The sequence below is a fragment of the Rhynchophorus ferrugineus genome, unplaced genomic scaffold (genome assembly GCF_030347505.1).
Source record: "Rhynchophorus ferrugineus isolate W39M unplaced genomic scaffold, kcgeb_rfMv2 rfM13, whole genome shotgun sequence".
Taxonomy (NCBI): Eukaryota; Metazoa; Arthropoda; class Insecta; order Coleoptera; family Curculionidae; genus Rhynchophorus; species Rhynchophorus ferrugineus.
In genome coordinates, this window is record NW_027472592.1 from 4,053,128 (window position 1) to 4,076,014 (window position 22,887).

Below are 22,887 nucleotides of genomic sequence, written 5' to 3' on the forward strand. Positions count from 1 at the left end.
AGTAATATTCGGCATGCTAATTACATTGCCGGTTGCGATATTGCATTATCTCTTATAGTTTCAGAGATATGGACTATCGATAATTTACACCTTAGGCTCTGCTTCTAACTTGGGCCCAAATTGTAAAATGGTCTTATCTATTGGCAATTTCGTTCCAATTCACATTCCAAGTAATATTCGGCATGCTAATTACATTGCCGGTTGCCAAATTGCATTATCTCTTATAGTTTCCGAGATATGAACTATCGATAATTTACACCTTAGGCTCTGCTTCTAACTTGGGCCCAAATTGTAAAATGGTCTTATCTATTGGCGATTTCGTTCCAATTCACATTCCAAGTAATATTCGGCATGCTAATTACATTGCCGGTTGCCAAATTGCATTATCTCTTATAGTTTCCGAGATATGGACAATCGATAATTTATACCTTAGGCTCTGCTTCTAACTTGGGCCCAAATTGTAAAATGGTCTTATCTATTGGCGATTTCGTTCCAATTCACATTCCAAGTAATATTCGGCATGCTAATTACATTGCCGGTTGCCAAATTGCATTATCTCTTATAGTTTCCGAGATATGGACTATCGATAATTTACACCATAGGCTCAGCTTCTAACTTGGGCCCAAATTGTAAAATGGTCTTATCTATTGGCGATTCCGTTCCAATTCACATTCCAAGTAATATTCGGCATGCTAATTACATTGCCGGTGGCCAAATTGCATTATCTCTTATAGTTTCCGAGATATGGACTATCGATAATTTACACCTTAGGCTCTGCTTCTAACTTGGGCCCAAATTGTAAAATGGTCTTATCTATTGGCGATTTCGTTCCAATTCACATTCCAAGTAATATTCGGCATGCTAATTACATTGCTGGTTGCCAAATTGCATTATCTCTTATAGTTTCCGAGATATGGACTATCGATAATTTACACCTTAGGCTCTGCCTCTAACTTGGGCCCAAATTGTAAAATGGTCTTATCTATTGGCGATTTCGTTCCAATTCACATTCCAAGTAATATTCGGCATGCTAATTACATTGCCGGTTGCCAAATTGAATTATCTCTTATAGTTTCCGAGATATGGACTATCGATATTTTACACCTTAGGCTCTGCTTCTAACTTGGGCCCAAATTGTAAAATGGTCTTACCTATTGGCGAATTCGTTCCAATTCACATTCCAAGTAATATTCGGCATGCTAATTACATTGCCGGTTGCCAAATTGCATTATCTCTTATAGTTTCCGAGATATGGACTATCGATAATTTACACCTTAGGCTCTGCTTCTAACTTGGGCCCAAATTGTAAAATGGTCTTATCTATTGGCGATTTCGTTCCAATTCACATTCCAAGTAATATTCGGCATGCTAATTACATTGCCGGTTGCCAAATTGCATTATCTCTTATAGTTTCCGAGATATGGACTATCGATAATTTACACCTTAGGCTCTGCTTCTAACTTGGGCCCAAATTGTAAAATGGTCTTATCTATTGACGATTTCGTCCCAATTCACATTCCAAGTGATATTCGGCATGCTAATTACATTGCCGGTTGCCAAATTGCATTATCTCTTATAGTTTCCGAGATATGGACTATCGATAATTTACACCTTAGGCTCTGCTTCTAACTTGGGCCCAAATTGTAAAATGGTCTTATCTATTGGCGATTTCGTTCCAATTCACATTCCAAGTAATATTCGGCATGCTAATTACATTGCCGGTTGCCAAATTGCATTATCTCTTATAGTTTCCGAGATATGGACTATCGATAATTTACACCTTAGGCTCTGCTTCTAACTTGGGCCCAAATTGTAAAATGGTCTTATCTATTGGCGATTTCGTTCCAATTCACATTCCAAGTAATATTCGGCATGCTAATTACATTGCCGGTTGCCAAATTGCATTATCTCTTATAGTTTCCGAGATATGGACTAACGATAATTTACACCTTAGGCTCTGCTTCTAACTTGGGCCCAAATTGTAAAATGGTCTTATCTATTGGCGATTTCGTTCCAATTCACATTCCAAGTAATATTCGGCATGCTAATTACATTGCCGGTTGCCAAATTGCATTATCTCTTATAGTTTCCGAGATATGGACTATCAATAATTTACACCTTAGGCTCTGCTTCTAACTTGGGCCCAAATTGTAAAATGGTCTTATCTATTGGCGATTTCGTTCCAATTCACATTCCAAGTAATATTCGGCATGCTAATTACATTGCCGGTTGCCAAATTGCATTATCTCTTATAGTTTCCGAGATATGGACTATCGATAATTTACACCTTAGGCTCTGCTTCTAACTTGGGCCCAAATTGTAAAATGGTCTTATCTATTGGCGATTTCGTTCCAATTCACATTCCAAGTAATATTCGGCATGCTAATTACATTGCCGGTTGCCAAATTGCATTATCTCTTATAGTTTCCGAGATATGGACTATCGATAATTTACACCTTAGGCTCTGCTTCTAACTTGGGCCCAAATTGTAAAATGGTCTTATCTATTGGCGATTTCGTTCCAATTCACATTCCAAGTAATATTCGGCATGCTAATTACATTGCCGGTTGCCAAATTGCATTATCTCTTATAGTTTCCGAGATATGGACTATCGATAATTTACACCTTAGGCTCTGCTTCTAACTTGGGCCCAAATTGTAAAATGGTCTTATCTATTGGCGATTTCGTTCCAATTCACATTCCAAGTAATATTCGGCATGCTAATTACATTGCCGGTTGCCAAATTGCATTATCTCTTATAGTTTCCGAGATATGGACTATCGATAATTTACACCTTAGGCTCTGCTTCTAACTTGGGCCCAAATTGTAAAATGGTCTTATCTATTGGCGATTTCGTTCCAATTCACATTCCAAGTAATATTCGGCATGCTAATTACATTGCCGGTTGCCAAATTGCATTATCTCTTATAGTTTCCGAGATATGGACTATCGATAATTTACACCTTAGGCTCTGCTTCTAACTTGGGCCCAAATTGTAAAATGGTCTTATCTATTGGCGATTTCGTTCCAATTCACATTCCAAGTAATATTCGGCATGCTAATTACATTGCCGGTTGCCAAATTGCATTATCTCTTATAGTTTCCGAGATATGGACTCTCGATAATTTACACCTTAGGCTCTGCTTCTAATTTGGGCCCAAATTGTAAAATGGTCTTATCTATTGGCGATTTCGTTCCAATTCACATTCCAAGTAATATTCGGCATTCTAATTACATTGCCGGTTGCCAAATTGCATTATCTCTTATAGTTTCCGAGATATGGACTATCGATAATTTACACCTTAGGCTCTGCTTCTAACTTGGGCCCAAATTGTAAAATGGTCTTATCTATTGGCGATTTCGTTCCAATTCACATTCCAAGTAATATTCGGCATGCTAATTATATTGCCGGTTGCCAAATTGAATTATCTCTTATAGTTTCCGAGATATGGACTATCGATAATTTACACTTTAGGCTCTGCTTCTAACTTGGGCCCAAATTGTAAAATGGTCTTATCTATTGGCGATTTCGTTCCAATTCACATTCCAAGTAATATTCGGCATGCTAATTACATTGCCGGTTGCCAAATTGCATTATCTCTTATAGTTTCCGAGATATGGACTATCGATAATTTACACCTTAGGCTCTGCTTCTAACTTGGGCCCAAATTGTAAAATGGTCTTATCTATTGGCGATTTCATTCCAATTCACATTCCAAGTAATATTCGGCATGCTAATTACATTGCCGGTTGCCAAATGGCATTATCTCTTATAGTTTCCGAGATATGGACTGTCGATAATTTACACCTTAGGCTCTGCTTCTAACTTGGGCCCAAATTGTAAAATGGTCTTACCTATTGGCGATTTCGTTCCAATTCACATTCCAAGTAATATTCGGTATGCTAATTACATTGCCGGTTGCCAAATTGCATTATCTCTTATAGTTTCCGAGTTATGGACTATCGATAATTTACACCTTAGGCTCTGCTTCTAACTTGGGCCCAAATTGTAAAATGGTCTTATCTATTGGCGATTTCGTCCCAATTCACATTCCAAGTGATATTCGGCATGCTAATTACATTGCCGGTTGCGAAATTGCATTATCTCTTATAGTTTCCGAGATATGGATTATCAATAATTTACACCTTAGGCTCTGCTTCTAACTTGGGCCCAAATTGTAAAATGGCCTTATCTATTGGCGATTTCGTTCCAATTCACATTCCAAGTAATATTCGGCATGCTAATAACATTGCCGGTTGCCAAATTGCATTATCTCTTATAGTTTCCGAGATATGGACTATCGATAATTTACACCTTAGGCTCTGCTTCTAACTTGGGCCCAAATTGTAAAATGGTCTTATCTATTGGCGATTTCGTCCCAATTCACATTCCAAGTGATATTCGGCATGCTAATTACATTGCCGGTTGCGAAATTGCATTATCTCTTATAGTTTCCGAGATATGAACTATCAATAATTTACACCTTAGGCTCTGCTTCTAACTTGGGCCCAAATTGTAAAATGGTCTTATCTATTGGCGATTTCGTTCCAATTCACATTCCAAGTAATATTCGGCATGCTAATTACATTGCCGGTTGCCAAATTGCATTATCTCTTATAGTTTCCGAGATATGGACTATCGATAATTTACACCTTAGGCTCTGCTTCTAACTTGGGCCCAAATTGTAAAATGGTCTTATCTATTGGCGATTTCGTTCCAATTCACATTCCAAGTAATATTCGGCATGCTAATTACATTGCCGGTTGCCAAATTGCATTATCTCTTATAGTTTCCGAGATATGGACTAACGATAATTTACACCTTAGGCTCTGCTTCTAACTTGGGCCCAAATTGTAAAATGGTCTTATCTATTGGCGATTTCGTTCCAATTCACATTCCAAGTAATATTCGGCATGCTAATTACATTGCCGGTTGCCAAATTGCATTATCTCTTATAGTTTCCGAGATATGGACTATCCATAATTTACACCTTAGGCTCTGCTTCTAACTTGGGCCCAAATTGTAAAATGGTCTTATCTATTGGCGATTTCGTCCCAATTCACATTCCAAGTGATATTCGGCATGCTAATTACATTGCCGGTTGCGAAATTGCATTATCTCTTATAGTTTCCGAGATATGAACTATCAATAATTTACACCTTAGGCTCTGCTTCTAACTTGGGCCCAAATTGTAAAATGGTCTTATCTATTGGCGATTTCGTTCCAATTCACATTCCAAGTAATATTCGGCATGCTAATTACATTGCCGGTTGCCAAATTGCATTATCTCTTATAGTTTCCGAGATATGGACTATCGATAATTTACACCTTAGGCTCTGCTTCTAACTTGGGCCCAAATTGTAAAATGGTCTTATCTATTGGCGATTTCGTTCCAATTCACATTCCAAGTAATATTCGGCATGCTAATTACATTGCCGGTTGCCAAATTGCATTATCTCTTATAGTTTCCGAGATATGGAGACTAACGATAATTTACACCTTAGGCTCTGCTTCTAACTTGGGCCCAAATTGTAAAATGGTCTTATCTATTGGCGATTTCGTTCCAATTCACATTCCAAGTAAAATTCGGCATGCTAATTACATTGCCGGTTGCCAAATTGCATTATCTCTTATAGTTTCCGAGATATGGACTATCGATAATTTACACCTTAGGCTCTGCTTCTAACTTGGGCCCAAATTGTAAAATGGTCTTATCTATTGGCGATTTCGTTCCAATTCACATTCCAAGTAATATTCGGCATGCTAATTACATTGCCGGTTGCCAAATTACATTATCTCTTATAGTTTCCGAGATATGGACTATCGATAATTTACACCTTAGGCTCTGCTTCTAACTTGGGCCCAAATTGTAAAATGATCTTATCTATTTTCGATTTCGTTCCAATTCACACTCCAAGTAATATTCGGCATGCTAATTACATTGCCGGTTGCGAAATTGCATTATCTCTTATAGTTTCCGAGATATGGACTATCAATAATTTACACCTTAGGCTCTGCTTCTAACTTGGGCCCAAATTGTAAAATGGTCTTATCTATTGGCGATTTCGTTCCAATTCACATTCCAAGTAATATTCGGCATGCTAATTACATTGCCGGTTGCCAAATTGCATTATCTCTTATAGTTTCCGAGATATGGACTATCGATAATTTACACCTTAGGCTCTGCTTCTAACTTGGGCCCAAATTGTAAAATGGTCTTATCTATTGGCGATTTCGTTCCAATTCACATTCCAAGTAATATTCGGCATGCTAATTACATTGCCGGTTGCCAAATTGCATTATCTCTTATAGTTTCCGAGATATGGACTATCGATAATTTACACCTTAGGCTCTGCTTCTAACTGGGGCCCAAATTGTAAAATGGTCTTATCTATTGGCGATTTCGTTCCAATTCACATTCCAAGTAATATTCGGCATGCTAATTACATTGCCGGTTGCCAAATTGCATTACCTCTTATAGTTTCCGAGATATGGACTATCGATAATTTACACCTTAGGGTCTGCTTCTAACTTGGGCCCAAATTGTAAAATGGTCTTATCTATTGGCGATTTCGTTCCAATTCACATTCCAAGTAATATTCGGCATGCTAATTACATTGCCGGTTGCCAAATTGCTTTATCTCTTATAGTTTCCGAGATATAGACTATCGATAATTTACACCTTAGGCTCTGCTTCTAACTTGGGCCCAAATTGTAAAATGGCCTTCTCTATTGGCGATTTCGTTCCAATTCACATTCCAAGTAATATTCGGCATGCTAATTACATTGCCGGTTGCCAAATTGCATTATCTCTTATAGTTTCCGAGATATGGACTATCAATAATTTACACCTTAGGCTCTGCTTCTAACTTGGGCCCAAATTGTAAAATGGTCTTATCTATTGGCGATTTCGTTCCAATTCACATTCCAAGTAATATTCGGCATGCTAATTACATTGCCGGTTGCCAAATTGAATTATCTCTTATAGTTTCCGAGATATGGACTATCGATAATTTACACCTTAGGCTCTGCTTCTAACTTGGGCCCAAATTGTAAAATGGTCTTACCTATTGGCGATTTCGTTCCAATTCACATTCCAAGTAATATTCGACATGCTAATTACATTGCCGGTTGCCAAATTGCATTATCTCTTATAGTTTCCGAGATATGGACTATCGATAATTTACACCTTAGGCTCTGCTTCTAACTTGGGCCCAAATTGTAAAATGGTCTTATCTATTGGCGATTTCGTTCCAATTCACATTCCAAGTAATATTCGGCATGCTAATTACATTGCCGGTTGCCAAATTGCATTATCTCTTATAGTTTCCGAGATATGGACTATCGATAATTTACATCTTAGGCTCTGCTTTTAACTTGGGCCCAAATTGTAAAATCGTCTTATCTATTGGCGATTTCGTTCCAATTCACATTCCAAGTAATATTCGGCATGCTAATTACATTGCCGGTTGCCAAATTGCATTATCTCTTATAGTTTCCGAGATATGGACTATCGATAATTTACTCCTTAGGCTCTGCTTCTAACTTGGGCCCAAATTGTAAAATGGCCTTCTCTATTGGCGATTTCGTTCCAATTCACATTCCAAGTAATATTCGGCATGCTAATTACATTGCCGGTTGCCAAATTGCATTATCTCTTATAGTTTCCGAGATATGGACTATCAATAATTTACACCTTAGGCTCTGCTTCTAACTTGGGCCCAAATTGTAAAATGGTCTTATCTATTGGCGATTTCGTTCCAATTCACATTCCAAGTAATATTCGGCATGCTAATTACATTGCCGGTTGCCAAATTGAAATATCTCTTATAGTTTCCGAGATATGGACTATCGATAATTTACACCTTAGGCTCTGCTTCTAACTTGGGCCCAAATTGTAAAATGGTCTTACCTATTGGCGATTTCGTTCCAATTCACATTCCAAGTAATATTCGGCATGCTAATTACATTGCCGGTTGCCAAATTGCATTATCTCTTATAGTTTCCGAGATATGGACTATCGATAATTTATACCTTAGGCTCTGCTTCTAACTTGGGCCCAAATTGTAAAATGGTCTTATCTATTGGCGATTTCGTTCCAATTCACATTCCAAGTAATATTCGGCATGCTAATTACATTGCCGGTTGCCAAATTGCATTATCTCTTATAGTTTCCGAGATATGGACTATCGATAATTTACACCTTAGGCTCTGCTTCTAACTTGGGCCCAAATTGTAAAATGGTCTTATCTATTGGCGATTTCGTTCCAATTCACATTCCAAGTAATATCCGGCATGCTAATTACATTGCCGGTTGCCAAATTGAATTATCTCTTATAGTTTCCGAGATATGGACTATCGATAATTTACACCTTAGGCTCTGCTTCTAACTTGGGCCCAAATTGTAAAATGGTCTTATCTATTGGCGATTTCGTTCCAATTCACATTCCAAGTAATATTCGGCATGCTAATTACATTGCCGGTTGCCAAATTGCATTATCTCTTATAGTTTCCGAGATATGGACTATCGATAATTTACATCTTAGGCTCTGCTTCTAACTTGGGCCCAAATTGTAAAATGGTCTTATCTATTGGCGATTTCGTTCCAATTCACATTCCAAGTAATATTCGGCATGCTAATTACATTGCCGGTTGCCAAATTGCATTATCTCTTATAGTTTCCGAGATATGGACTAACGATAATTTACACCTTAGGCTCTGCTTCTAACTTGGGCCCAAATTGTAAAATGGTCTTATCTATTGGCGATTTCGTTCCAATTCACATTCCAAGTAATATTCGGCATGCTAATTACATTGCCGGTTGCCAAATTGCATTATCTCTTATAGTTTCCGAGATATGGACTATCGATAATTTACACCTTAGGCCCTGCTTCTAACTTGGGCCCAAATTGTAAAATGGTCTTATCTATTGGCGATTTCGTCCCAATTCACATTCCAAGTGATATTCGGCATGCTAATTACATTGCCGGTTGCGAAATTGCATTATCTCTTATAGTTTCCGAGATATGAACTATCAATAATTTACACCTTAGGCTCTGCTTCTAACTTGGGCCCAAATTGTAAAATGGTCTTATCTATTGGCGATTTCGTTCCAATTCACATTCCAAGTAATATTCGGCATGCTAATTACATTGCCGGTTGCCAAATTGCATTATCTCTTATAGTTTCCGAGATATGGACTATCGATAATTTACACCTTAGGCTCTGCTTCTAACTTGGGCCCAAATTGTAAAATGGTCTTATCTATTGGCGATTTCGTTCCAATTCACATTCCAAGTAATATTCGGCATGCTAATTACATTGCCGGTTGCCATATTGCATTATCTCTTATAGTTTCCGAGATATGGAGACTAACGGTAATTTACACCTTAGGCTCTGCTTCTAACTTGGGCCCAAATTGTAAAATGGTCTTATCTATTGGCGATTTCGTTCCAATTCACATTCCAAGTAAAATTCGGCATGCTAATTACATTGCCGGTTGCCAAATTGCATTATCTCTTATAGTTTCCGAGATATGGACTATCGATAATTTACACCTTAGGCTCTGCTTCTAACTTGGGCCCAAATTGTAAAATGGTCTTATCTATTGGCGATTTCGTTCCAATTCACATTCCAAGTAATATTCGGCATGCTAATTACATTGCCGGTTGCCAAATTGCATTATCTCTTATAGTTTCCGAGATATGGACTATCGATAATTTACACCTTAGGCTCTGCTTCTAACTTGGGCCCAAATTGTAAAATGATCTTATCTATTAGCGATTTCGTTCCAATTCACACTCCAAGTAATATTCGGCATGCTAATTACATTGCCGGTTGCGAAATTGCATTATCTCTTATAGTTTCCGAGATATGGACTATCAATAATTTACACCTTAGGCTCTGCTTCTAACTTGGGCCCAAATTGTAAAATGGTCTTATCTATTGGCGATTTCGTTCCAATTCACATTCCAAGTAATATTCGGCATGCTAATTACATTGCCGGTTGCCAAATTGCATTATCTCTTATAGTTTCCGAGATATGGACTATCGATAATTTACACCTTAGGCTCTGCTTCTAACTTGGGCCCAAATTGTAAAATGGTCTTATCTATTGGCGATTTCGTTCCAATTCACATTCCAAGTAATATTCGGCATGCTAATTACATTGCCGGTTGCCAAATTGCATTACCTCTTATAGTTTCCGAGATATGGACTATCGATAATTTACACCTTAGGCTCTGCTTCTAACTTGGGCCCAAATTGTAAAATGGTCTTATCTATTGGCGATTTCGTTCCAATTCACATTCCAAGTAATATTCGGCATGCTAATTACATTGCCGGTTGCCAAATTGCATTATCTCTTATAGTTTCCGAGATATGGACTATCGATAATTTACACCTTAGGCTCTGCTTCTAACTTGGGCCCAAATTGTAAAATGGCCTTCTCTATTGGCGATTTCGTTCCAATTCACATTCCAAGTAATATTCGGCATGCTAATTACATTGCCGGTTGCCAAATTGCATTATCTCTTATAGTTTCCGAGATATGGACTATCAATAATTTACACCTTAGGCTCTGCTTCTAACTTGGGCCCAAATTGTAAAATGGTCTTATCTATTGGCGATTTCGTTCCAATTCACATTCCAAGTAATATTCGGCATGCTAATTACATTGCCGGTTGCCAAATTGAATTATCTCTTATAGTTTCCGAGATATGGACTATCGATAATTTACACCTTAGGCTCTGCTTCTAACTTGGGCCCAAATTGTAAAATGGTCTTACCTATTGGCGATTTCGTTCCAATTCACATTCCAAGTAATATTCGGCATGCTAATTACATTGCCGGTTGCCAAATTGCATTATCTCTTATAGTTTGCGAGATATGGACTATCGATAATTTACACCTTAGGGTCTGCTTCTAACTTGGGCCCAAATTGTAAAATGGTCTTATCTATTGGCGATTTCGTTCCAATTCACATTCCAAGTAATATTCGGCATGCTAATTACATTGCCGGTTGCCAAATTGCTTTATCTCTTATAGTTTCCGAGATATGGACTATCGATAATTTACACCTTAGGCTCTGCTTCTAACTTGGGCCCAAATTGTAAAATGGCCTTCTCTATTGGCGATTTCGTTCCAATTCACATTCCAAGTAATATTCGGCATGCTAATTACATTGCCGGTTGCCAAATTGCATTATCTCTTATAGTTTCCGAGATATGGACTATCAATAATTTACACCTTAGGCTCTGCTTCTAACTTGGGCCCAAATTGTAAAATGGTCTTATCTATTGGCGATTTCGTTCCAATTCACATTCCAAGTAATATTCGGCATGCTAATTACATTGCCGGTTGCCAAATTGAATTATCTCTTATAGTTTCCGAGATATGGACTATCGATAATTTACACCTTAGGCTCTGCTTCTAACTTGGGCCCAAATTGTAAAATGGTCTTACCTATTGGCGATTTCGTTCCAATTCACATTCCAAGTAATATTCGACATGCTAATTACATTGCCGGTTGCCAAATTGCATTATCTCTTATAGTTTCCGAGATATGGACTATCGATAATTTACACCTTAGGCTCTGCTTCTAACTTGGGCCCAAATTGTAAAATGGTCTTATCTATTGGCGATTTCGTTCCAATTCACATTCCAAGTAATATTCGGCATGCTAATTACATTGCCGGTTGCCAAATTGCATTATCTCTTATAGTTTCCGAGATATGGACTATCGATAATTTACATCTTAGGCTCTGCTTTTAACTTGGGCCCAAATTGTAAAATCGTCTTATCTATTGGCGATTTCGTTCCAATTCACATTCCAAGTAATATTCGGCATGCTAATTACATTGCCGGTTGCCAAATTGCATTATCTCTTATAGTTTCCGAGATATGGACTATCGATAATTTACACCTTAGGCTCTGCTTCTAACTTGGGCCCAAATTGTAAAATGGCCTTCTCTATTGGCGATTTCGTTCCAATTCACATTCCAAGTAATATTCGGCATGCTAATTACATTGCCGGTTGCCAAATTGCATTATCTCTTATAGTTTCCGAGATATGGACTATCAATAATTTACACCTTAGGCTCTGCTTCTAACTTGGGCCCAAATTGTAAAATGGTCTTATCTATTGGCGATTTCGTTCCAATTCACATTCCAAGTAATATTCGGCATGCTAATTACATTGCCGGTTGCCAAATTGAAATATCTCTTATAGTTTCCGAGATATGGACTATCGATAATTTACACCTTAGGCTCTGCTTCTAACTTGGGCCCAAATTGTAAAATGGTCTTACCTATTGGCGATTTCGTTCCAATTCACATTCCAAGTAATATTCGGCATGCTAATTACATTGCCGGTTGCCAAATTGCATTATCTCTTATAGTTTCCGAGATATGGACTATCGATAATTTATACCTTAGGCTCTGCTTCTAACTTGGGCCCAAATTGTAAAATGGTCTTATCTATTGGCGATTTCGTTCCAATTCACATTCCAAGTAATATTCGGCATGCTAATTACATTGCCGGTTGCCAAATTGCATTATCTCTTATAGTTTCCGAGATATGGACTAACGATAATTTACACCTTAGGCTCTGCTTCTAACTTGGGCCCAAATTGTAAAATGGTCTTATCTATTGGCGATTTCGTTCCAATTCACATTCCAAGTAATATTCGGCATGCTAATTACATTGCCGGTTGCCAAATTGCATTATCTCTTATAGTTTCCGAGATATGGACTATCGATAATTTACACCTTAGGCCCTGCTTCTAACTTCGGCCCAAATTGTAAAATGGTCTTATCTATTGGCGATTTCGTCCCAATTCACATTCCAAGTGATATTCGGCATGCTAATTACATTGCCGGTTGCGAAATTGCATTATCTCTTATAGTTTCCGAGATATGAACTATCAATAATTTACACCTTAGGCTCTGCTTCTAACTTGGGCCCAAATTGTAAAATGGTCTTATCTATTGGCGATTTCGTTCCAATTCACACTCCAAGTAATATTCGGCATGCTAATTACATTGCCGGTTGCCAAATTGCATTATCTCTTATAGTTTCCGAGATATGGACTATCGATAATTTACACCTTAGGCTCTGCTTCTAACTTGGGCCCAAATTGTAAAATGGTCTTATCTATTGGCGATTTCGTTCCAATTCACATTCCAAGTAATATTCGGCATGCTAATTACATTGCCGGTTGCCATATTGCATTATCTCTTATAGTTTCCGAGATATGGAGACTAACGGTAATTTACACCTTAGGCTCTGCTTCTAACTTGGGCCCAAATTGTAAAATGGTCTTATCTATTGGCGATTTCGTTCCAATTCACATTCCAAGTAAAATTCGGCATGCTAATTACATTGCCGGTTGCCAAATTGCATTATCTCTTATAGTTTCCGAGATATGGACTATCGATAATTTACACCTTAGGCTCTGCTTCTAACTTGGGCCCAAATTGTAAAATGGTCTTATCTATTGGCGATTTCGTTCCAATTCACATTCCAAGTAATATTCGGCATGCTAATTACATTGCCGGTTGCCAAATTGCATTATCTCTTATAGTTTCCGAGATATGGACTATCGATAATTTACACCTTAGGCTCTGCTTCTAACTTGGGCCCAAATTGTAAAATGATCTTATCTATTAGCGATTTCGTTCCAATTCACACTCCAAGTAATATTCGGCATGCTAATTACATTGCCGGTTGCGAAATTGCATTATCTCTTATAGTTTCCGAGATATGGACTATCAATAATTTACACCTTAGGCTCTGCTTCTAACTTGGGCCCAAATTGTAAAATGGTCTTATCTATTGGCGATTTCGTTCCAATTCACATTCCAAGTAATATTCGGCATGCTAATTACATTGCCGGTTGCCAAATTGCATTATCTCTTATAGTTTCCGAGATATGGACTATCGATAATTTACACCTTAGGCTCTGCTTCTAACTTGGGCCCAAATTGTAAAATGGTCTTATCTATTGGCGATTTCGTTCCAATTCACATTCCAAGTAATATTCGGCATGCTAATTACATTGCCGGTTGCCAAATTGCATTACCTCTTATAGTTTCCGAGATATGGACTATCGATAATTTACACCTTAGGCTCTGCTTCTAACTTGGGCCCAAATTGTAAAATGGTCTTATCTATTGGCGATTTCGTTCCAATTCACATTCCAAGTAATATTCGGCATGCTAATTACATTGCCGGTTGCCAAATTGCATTATCTCTTATAGTTTCCGAGATATGGACTATCGATAATTTACACCTTAGGCTCTGCTTCTAACTTGGGCCCAAATTGTAAAATGGCCTTCTCTATTGGCGATTTCGTTCCAATTCACATTCCAAGTAATATTCGGCATGCTAATTACATTGCCGGTTGCCAAATTGCATTATCTCTTATAGTTTCCGAGATATGGACTATCAATAATTTACACCTTAGGCTCTGCTTCTAACTTGGGCCCAAATTGTAAAATGGTCTTATCTATTGGCGATTTCGTTCCAATTCACATTCCAAGTAATATTCGGCATGCTAATTACATTGCCGGTTGCCAAATTGAATTATCTCTTATAGTTTCCGAGATATGGACTATCGATAATTTACACCTTAGGCTCTGCTTCTAACTTGGGCCCAAATTGTAAAATGGTCTTACCTATTGGCGATTTCGTTCCAATTCACATTCCAAGTAATATTCGGCATGCTAATTACATTGCCGGTTGCCAAATTGCATTATCTCTTATAGTTTGCGAGATATGGACTATCGATAATTTACACCTTAGGCTCTGCTTCTAACTTGGGCCCAAATTGTAAAATGGTCTTATCTATTGGCGATTTCGTTCCAATTCACATTCCAAGTAATATTCGGCATGCTAATTACATTGCCGGTTGCCAAATTGCATTATCTCTTATAGTTTCCGAGATATGGACTATCGATAATTTACATCTTAGGCTCTGCTTCTAACTTGGGCCCAAATTGTAAAATCGTCTTACCTATTGGCGATTTCGTTCCAATTCACATTCCAAGTAATATTCGGCATGCTAATTACATTGCCGGTTGCCAAATTGCATTATCTCTTATAGTTTCCGAGATATGGACTATCGATAATTTACACCTTAGGCTCTGCTTCTAACTTGGGCCCAAATTGTAAAATGGTCTTATCTATTGGCGATTTCGTTCCAATTCACATTCCAAGTAATATTCGGCATGCTAATTACATTGCCGGTTGCCAAATTGCATTATCTCTTATAGTTTCCGAGATATGGACTATCGATAATTTACACCTTAGGCTCTGCTTCTAACTTGGGCCCAAATTGTAAAATGGTCTTATCTATTGGCGATTTCGTTCCAATTCACATTCCAAGTAATATTCGGCATGCTAATTACATTGCCGGTTGCCAAATTGCATTATCTCTTATAGTTTCCGAGATATGGACTATCGATAATTTATACCTTAGGCTCTGCTTCTAACTTGGGCCCAAATTGTAAAATGGTCTTATCTATTGGCGATTTCGTTCCAATTCACATTCCAAGTAATATTCGGCATGCTAATTACATTGCCGGTTGCCAAATTGCATTATCTCTTATAGTTTCCGAGATATGGACTATCGATAATTTACACCTTAGGCTCTGCTTCTAACTTGGGCCCAAATTGTAAAATGGTCTTATCTATTGGCGATTTCGTTCCAATTCACATTCCAAGTAATATTCGGCATGCTAATTACATTGCCGGTTGCCATATTGCATTATCTCTTATAGTTTCCGAGATATGGAGACTAACGGTAATTTACACCTTAGGCTCTGCTTCTAACTTGGGCCCAAATTGTAAAATGGTCTTATCTATTGGCGATTTCGTTCCAATTCACATTCCAAGTAAAATTCGGCATGCTAATTACATTGCCGGTTGCCAAATTGCATTATCTCTTATAGTTTCCGAGATATGGACTATCGATAATTTACACCTTAGGCTCTGCTTCTAACTTGGGCCCAAATTGTAAAATGGTCTTATCTATTGGCGATTTCGTTCCAATTCACATTCCAAGTAATATTCGGCATGCTAATTACATTGCCGGTTGCCAAATTGCATTATCTCTTATAGTTTCCGAGATATGGACTATCGATAATTTACACCTTAGGCTCTGCTTCTAACTTGGGCCCAAATTGTAAAATGATCTTATCTATTAGCGATTTCGTTCCAATTCACACTCCAAGTAATATTCGGCATGCTAATTACATTGCCGGTTGCGAAATTGCATTATCTCTTATAGTTTCCGAGATATGGACTATCAATAATTTACACCTTAGGCTCTGCTTCTAACTTGGGCCCAAATTGTAAAATGGTCTTATCTATTGGCGATTTCGTTCCAATTCACATTCCAAGTAATATTCGGCATGCTAATTACATTGCCGGTTGCCAAATTGCATTATCTCTTATAGTTTCCGAGATATGGACTATCGATAATTTACACCTTAGGCTCTGCTTCTAACTTGGGCCCAAATTGTAAAATGGTCTTATCTATTGGCGATTTCGTTCCAATTCACATTCCAAGTAATATTCGGCATGCTAATTACATTGCCGGTTGCCAAATTGCATTACCTCTTATAGTTTCCGAGATATGGACTATCGATAATTTACACCTTAGGCTCTGCTTCTAACTTGGGCCCAAATTGTAAAATGGTCTTATCTATTGGCGATTTCGTTCCAATTCACATTCCAAGTAATATTCGGCATGCTAATTACATTGCCGGTTGCCAAATTGCATTATCTCTTATAGTTTCCGAGATATGGACTATCGATAATTTACACCTTAGGCTCTGCTTCTAACTTGGGCCCAAATTGTAAAATGGCCTTCTCTATTGGCGATTTCGTTCCAATTCACATTCCAAGTAATATTCGGCATGCTAATTACATTGCCGGTTGCCAAATTGCATTATCTCTTATAGTTTCCGAGATATGGACTATCAATAATTTACACCTTAGGCTCTGCTTCTAACTTGGGCCCAAATTGTAAAATGGTCTTATCTATTGGCGATTTCGTTCCAATTCACATTCCAAGTAATATTCGGCATGCTAATTACATTGCCGGTTGCCAAATTGAATTATCTCTTATAGTTTCCGAGATATGGACTATCGATAATTTACACCTTAGGCTCTGCTTCTAACTTGGGCCCAAATTGTAAAATGGTCTTACCTATTGGCGATTTCGTTCCAATTCACATTCCAAGTAATATTCGGCATGCTAATTACATTGCCGGTTGCCAAATTGCATTATCTCTTATAGTTTGCGAGATATGGACTATCGATAATTTACACCTTAGGCTCTGCTTCTAACTTGGGCCAAAATTGTAAAATGGTCTTATCTATTGGCGATTTCGTTCCAATTCACATTCCAAGTAATATTCGGCATGCTAATTACATTGCCGGTTGCCAAATTGCATTATCTCTTATAGTTTCCGAGATATGGACTATCGATAATTTACATCTTAGGCTCTGCTTCTAACTTGGGCCCAAATTGTAAAATCGTCTTACCTATTGGCGATTTCGTTCCAATTCACATTCCAAGTAATATTCGGCATGCTAATTACATTGCCGGTTGCCAAATTGAATTATCTCTTATAGTTTCCGAGATATGGACTATCGATAATTTATACCTTAGGCTCTGCTTCTAACTTGGGCCCAAATTGTAAAATGGTCTTATCTATTGGCGATTTCGTTCCAATTCACATTCCAAGTAATATTCGGCATGCTAATTACATTGCCGGTTGCCAAATTGCATTATCTCTTATAGTTTCCGAGATATGGACTAACGATAATTTACACCTTAGGCTCTGCTTCTAACTTGGGCCCAAATTGTAAAATGGTCTTATCTATTGGCGATTTCGTTCCAATTCACATTCCAAGTAATATTCGGCATGCTAATTACATTGCCGGTTGCCAAATTGCATTATCTCTTATAGTTTCCGAGATATGGACTATCGATAATTTACACCTTAGGCCCTGCTTCTAACTTGGGCCCAAATTGTAAAATGGTCTTATCTATTGGCGATTTCGTCCCAATTCACATTCCAAGTGATATTCGGCATGCTAATTACATTGCCGGTTGCGAAATTGCATTATCTCTTATAGTTTCCGAGATATGAACTATCAATAATTTACACCTTAGGCTCTGCTTCTAACTTGGGCCCAAATTGTAAAATGGTCTTATCTATTGGCGATTTCGTTCCAATTCACATTCCAAGTAATATTCGGCATGCTAATTACATTGCCGGTTGCCAAATTGCATTATCTCTTATAGTTTCCGAGATATGGACTATCGATAATTTACACCTTAGGCTCTGCTTCTAACTTGGGCCCAAATTGTAAAATGGTCTTATCTATTGGCGATTTCGTTCCAATTCACATTCCAAGTAATATTCGGCATGCTAATTACATTGCCGGTTGCCATATTGCATTATCTCTTATAGTTTCCGAGATATGGAGACTAACGGTAATTTACACCTTAGGCTCTGCTTCTAACTTGGGCCCAAATTGTAAAATGGTCTTATCTATTGGCGATTTCGTTCCAATTCACATTCCAAGTAAAATTCGGCATGCTAATTACATTGCCGGTTGCCAAATTGCATTATCTCTTATAGTTTCCGAGATATGGACTATCGATAATTTACACCTTAGGCTCTGCTTCTAACTTGGGCCCAAATTGTAAAATGGTCTTATCTATTGGCGATTTCGTTCCAATTCACATTCCAAGTAATATTCGGCATGCTAATTACATTGCCGGTTGCCAAATTGCATTATCTCTTATAGTTTCCGAGATATGGACTATCGATAATTTACACCTTAGGCTCTGCTTCTAACTTGGGCCCAAATTGTAAAATGATCTTATCTATTAGCGATTTCGTTCCAATTCACACTCCAAGTAATATTCGGCATGCTAATTACATTGCCGGTTGCGAAATTGCATTATCTCTTATAGTTTCCGAGATATGGACTATCAATAATTTACACCTTAGGCTCTGCTTCTAACTTGGGCCCAAATTGTAAAATGGTCTTATCTATTGGCGATTTCGTTCCAATTCACATTCCAAGTAATATTCGGCATGCTAATTACATTGCCGGTTGCCAAATTGCATTATCTCTTATAGTTTCCGAGATATGGACTATCGATAATTTACACCTTAGGCTCTGCTTCTAACTTGGGCCCAAATTGTAAAATGGTCTTATCTATTGGCGATTTCGTTCCAATTCACATTCCAAGTAATATTCGGCATGCTAATTACATTGCCGGTTGCCAAATTGCATTACCTCTTATAGTTTCCGAGATATGGACTATCGATAATTTACACCTTAGGCTCTGCTTCTAACTTGGGCCCAAATTGTAAAATGGTCTTATCTATTGGCGATTTCGTTCCAATTCACATTCCAAGTAATATTCGGCATGCTAATTACATTGCCGGTTGCCAAATTGCATTATCTCTTATAGTTTCCGAGATATGGACTATCGATAATTTACACCTTAGGCTCTGCTTCTAACTTGGGCCCAAATTGTAAAATGGCCTTCTCTATTGGCGATTTCGTTCCAATTCACATTCCAAGTAATATTCGGCATGCTAATTACATTGCCGGTTGCCAAATTGCATTATCTCTTATAGTTTCCGAGATATGGACTATCAATAATTTACACCTTAGGCTCTGCTTCTAACTTGGGCCCAAATTGTAAAATGGTCTTATCTATTGGCGATTTCGTTCCAATTCACATTCCAAGTAATATTCGGCATGCTAATTACATTGCCGGTTGCCAAATTGAATTATCTCTTATAGTTTCCGAGATATGGACTATCGATAATTTACACCTTAGGCTCTGCTTCTAACTTGGGCCCAAATTGTAAAATGGTCTTACCTATTGGCGATTTCGTTCCAATTCACATTCCAAGTAATATTCGGCATGCTAATTACATTGCCGGTTGCCAAATTGCATTATCTCTTATAGTTTGCGAGATATGGACTATCGATAATTTACACCTTAGGCTCTGCTTCTAACTTGGGCCCAAATTGTAAAATGGTCTTATCTATTGGCGATTTCGTTCCAATTCACATTCCAAGTAATATTCGGCATGCTAATTACATTGCCGGTTGCCAAATTGCATTATCTCTTATAGTTTCCGAGATATGGACTATCGATAATTTACATCTTAGGCTCTGCTTCTAACTTGGGCCCAAATTGTAAAATCGTCTTACCTATTGGCGATTTCGTTCCAATTCACATTCCAAGTAATATTCGGCATGCTAATTACATTGCCGGTTGCCAAATTGCATTATCTCTTATAGTTTCCGAGATATGGACTATCGATAATTTACACCTTAGGCTCTGCTTCTAACTTGGGCCCAAATTCTAAAATGGTCTTATCTATTGGCGATTTCGTTCCAATTCACATTCCAAGTAATATCCGGCATGCTAATTACATTGCCGGTTGCCAAATTGAATTATCTCTTATAGTTTCCGAGATATGGACTATCGATAATTTACACCTTAGGCTCTGCTTCTAACTTGGGCCCAAATTGTAAAATGGTCTTATCTATTGGCGATTTCGTTCCAATTCACATTCCAAGTAATATTCGGCATGCTAATTACATTGCCGGTTGCCAAATTGCATTATCTCTTATAGTTTCCGAGATATGGACTATCGATAATTTACATCTTAGGCTCTGCTTCTAACTTGGGCCCAAATTGTAAAATGGTCTTATCTATTGGCGATTTCGTTCCAATTCACATTCCAAGTAATATTCGGCATGCTAATTACATTGCCGGTTGCCATATTGCATTATCTCTTATAGTTTCCGAGATATGGACTATCGATAATTTACACCTTAGGCTCTGCTTCTAACTTGGGCCCAAATTGTAAAATGGTCTTATCTATTGGCGATTTCGTTCCAATTCACATTCCAAGTAATATTCGGCATGCTAATTACATTGCCGGTAGCCAAATTGCATTATCTCTTATAGTTTCCGAGATATGGACTATCGATAATTTACACCTTATGCTCTGCTTCTAACTTGGGCCCAAATTGTAAAATGGTCTTATCTATTGGCGATTTCGTTCCAATTCACATTCCAAGTAATATTCGGCATGCTAATTACATTGCCGGTTGCCAAATTGCATTATCTCTTATAGTTTCCGAGATATGGACTATCGATAATTTACATCTTAGGCTCTGCTTCTAACTTGGGCCCAAATTGTAAAATGGTCTTATCTATTGGCGATTTCGTTCCAATTCACATTCCAAGTAATATTCGGCATGATAATTACATTGCCGGTTGCCAAATTGCATTATCTCTTATAGTTTCCGAGATATGGACTATCGATAATTTACACCTTAGGCTCTGCTTCTAACTTGGGCCCAAATTGTAAAATGGTCTTATCTATTGGCGATTTCGTCCCAATTCACATTCCAAGTGATATTCGCCATGCTAATTACATTGCCGGTTGCGAAATTGCATTATCTCTTATAGTTTCCGAGATATGGACTATCAATAATTTACACCTTAGGCTCTGCTTCTAACTTGGGCCCAAATTGTAAAATGGTCTTATCTATTGGCGATTTCGTTCCAATTCACATTCCAAGTAATATTCGGCATGCTAATTACATTGCCGGTTGCCAAATTGCATTATCTCTTATAGTTTCTGAGATATGGACTATCGATAATTTACACCTTAGGCTCTGCTTCTAACTTGGGCCCAAATTGTAAAATGGTCTTATCTATTGACGATTTCGTTCCAATTCACATTCCAAGTAATATTCGGCATGCTAATTACATTGCCGGTTGCCAAATTGCATTATCTCTTATAGTTTCCGAGATATGGACTAACGATAATTTACACCTTAGGCTCTGCTTCTAACTTGGGCCCAAATTGTAAAATGGTCTTATCTATTGGCGATTTCGTTCCAATTCACATTCCAAGTAAAATTCGGCATGCTAATTACATTGCCGGTTGCCAAATTGCATTATCTCTTATAGTTTCCGAGATATGGACTATCGATAATTTACACCTTAGGCTCTGCTTCTAACTTGGGCCCAAATTGTAAAATGATCTTATCTATTGGCGATTTCGTTCCAATTCACACTCCAAGTAATATTCGGCATGCTAATTACATTGCCGGTTGCGAAATTGCATTATCTCTTATAGTTTCCGAGATATGGACTATCAATAATTTACACCTTAGGCTCTGCCTCTAACTTGGGCCCAAATTGTAAAATGGTCTTATCTATTGGCGATTTCGTTCCAATTCACATTCCAAGTAATATTCGGCATGCTAATTACATTGCCGGTTGCCAAATTGCATTATCTCTTATAGTTTCCGAGATATGGACTATCGATAATTTACACCTTAGGCTCTGCTTCTAACTTGGGCCCAAATTGTAAAATGATCTTATCTATTGGCGATTTCCTTCCAATTCACACTCCAAGTAATATTCGGCATGCTAATTACATTGCCGGTTGCGAAATTGCATTATCTCTTATAGTTTCCGAGATATGGACTATCAATAATTTACACCTTAGGCTCTGCTTCTAACTTGGGCCCAAATTGTAAAATGGTCTTATCTATTGGCGATTTCGTTCCAATTCACATTCCAAGTAATATTCGGCATGCTAATTACATTGCCGGTTGCCAAATTGCATTATCTCTTATAGTTTCCGAGATATGGACTATCAATAATTTACACCTTAGGCTCTGCCTCTAACTTGGGCCCAAATTGTAAAATGGTCTTATCTATTGGCGATTTCGTTCCAATTCACATTCCAAGTAATATTCGGCATGCTAATTACATTGCCGGTTGCCAAATTGCATTATCTCTTATAGTTTC